Here is a 2,403-nt window from a genome sequence, read left to right on the forward strand (position 1 = left end):
AGAAATCTTAGGATGGAAAAAATTGGATTATAAATCTCACAAGATCCGCTAAACTATATATAATTTTCTTATCTTTTTATTCCTAAGACCTAACAGAGCCGGACATGTAGCAGATACTCCAAAATGCTTCTTGACATATTATTTTATTGATGGATTAAAAAAAAGAACTTCAGGTAAGCAAATTTATTTTAATATAAGTAGAATGATCGAATGAGAAGCACTGTCCAAGGTGGGTTGTCATGAGACAGTGAGTTCTCCAACTTTGGTGGAATTCAAGTATAAACGGGGATACTGGTACATAAACTAGACAGTTGACCACACCTGGGAAGCTAACCCAGTGGCAGCCGACTTGGCTATGCAAGGAAAAATTTGATGCCTTCTATTTCATGACCACAAAGAGATTCACTACTTGAAAGGTATCAAAAGATGCAACCTGTGATATCATCAGTTAAAACCATGGGACCATTTGGACCTTGTGCCTTATTTTCTGGGAGTTCTGTGTTAAATTTGAACCATAGTTTATTAAATCCTAAGTTTTTACTTTCAATTTACAATCCTTCAGGTATTTTTTTTTTTTTAACTAAGAATAACAATTGTACCTTTGAAAGCCTCCGAGAATTTGGTCTCTAAAGCACTGTATGCATGAGGGTACATACAAGCTCAACGCTGAGGCTTAGGGTTCCTAAAAGCCCAATTCCTTCTACCTGCAGAATCAAACCTAAGCCTACCTCTTTGGCACACTAATTTGCAACCCAAATTTTCAAATTAGCTTACGGGTGGCCCACGAGAGAATACAAACATTTCTCGAAACACTGGAAGTTTTTTTTAAGATTTCTCTCCCCTCCCCCACTCTCGCCCTTCTTATTTTTACCCTTTTTCTTCTTTCAGTGCTGAACGAAGTTTATCGTCCAAAGGAATGCGATGCCTTAATAATCACTATTTGGATATTCATACATTCCACATTCATTTATACTGAACATCTGCAGCCCATTAAAGGAAGGAATAAAGCGGTAACGCTCCCGCGCTGTCAGGTTGCGGTGATGATCTTTTGGTGAAGAGCGCCATCTATCATCAGTAACCAGTACGGCCTCTCTGTGGGCCAGAGTCAAAAGAGCTGTCAACCAGAGGAGTGAATCTGTGTTCACTAGCATTTTCTCTTTGCACAGCATTTGACTTTTTCTACCAATGATGGCAAATGACCTGAGACTGTACATCCATCCTGCATGTTTTAGTATGGAAGTAGCCAGGTTGGTGCTTTGAAACTAGAACCTGAGCTTTCCACATCAAAATGTTTTTTCACCATTTGTGAATTCACCGGTAAAAAAGATTAATGGCTGCTCGCTTCGGCAGCACATATATTAAAATGGGAACAATACAAAGAAGATGAGCATCGTCTCTGCGCAAGGATTACACGCAAAGCCACGAAGCATTCCATATTTTTATGAAGCACCTAGAATTTTTCAATTAAAAGAATATATCCTCTGGGTTCTGCTATGGCCCAGACAGTGTTAACTTTTTTTGTTCTATTGTGGGTTTTGAGTTTTCTCCCCCAGAAATGGTTTTATTTGATGTGCCCAAGTCTTAAGTTTTTCAATAAAGAAAAAATCTCCATAAAAATGAATAAATAATAAAAATAATTTTAAAAGAGTAATGGAAAATTCACAATTTACTTTTCAGTTTGGACCATTCTTAAAAGTTCTAGATCTTCTGGTGAATAACAGAAATCTCAAGATATTATTCAGATTAAGAACTATTCTTTAGAAGTATAGGGACCTTAGAGGTCTCCAGGGTCTTGCTGTTACAGACAAGAGCCTGGGGTCCAGAGTGGTATAGTGACTACTGACACCGTACCCACTTGATGACTACCCTAGGGTCCTTTCCTTTGGACCACTCTTCCCTCACTGAGTTCACAGAATTTTTCAGCTTAGAGAATACTGGAAATATTGGGACTATATAAAAACTCACTGTAATATTATAGGCTATATCTGAATAGCTTTCTTACTTTTAAACTCTACTATGTTCTGTTTGTGTTAATAAAGTACAGATCTCTCTATTTGTAACACATAAAAAACACAGATGTTGACTCCAAATAGTTCTATAATTCAATGCGTATGTCTCCAAAATCATTCATATAAAATATTTGGAAAATCATTTTAGATTTTTTTCCTTTGCAAGGAGTTTGGAGTAATTTAAAATATATGCCTTTATGTATTATTGATATTCATACAGTTTTTCCTAAATAGCTTGCTTGACTTTTAACAGAACTCTTAGAGATAATGTATTCTGAGTGCCAGTGGCAGAAATGTTACCTAATAATACATTATTTAATATAAAGGGGTGCTGCTATTGTATGAGAGAGGCAATGGGCTAAGGATGAGACCTCTGGGTTCAAGTCCAGTGTCC

General features: G+C 36.8%; 1 non-coding gene across 1 annotated transcript; it reads left to right on the top strand.

Moving 5' to 3' along the window:
• The first annotated feature begins 1,334 nt into the window (after positions 1 to 1,334).
• LOC120248897 lies at positions 1,335 to 1,441 on the top strand. The gene has a single exon (XR_005532698.1). It is a non-coding gene; the product is annotated as a U6 spliceosomal RNA (small nuclear RNA).
• The last annotated feature ends 962 nt before the right edge of the window (positions 1,442 to 2,403 follow it).

Source organism: Hyaena hyaena, unplaced genomic scaffold (genome assembly GCF_003009895.1).
Source record: "Hyaena hyaena isolate Hyena2069 unplaced genomic scaffold, ASM300989v1 scaffold_613, whole genome shotgun sequence".
NCBI lineage: Eukaryota > Metazoa > Chordata > Mammalia > Carnivora > Hyaenidae > Hyaena > Hyaena hyaena.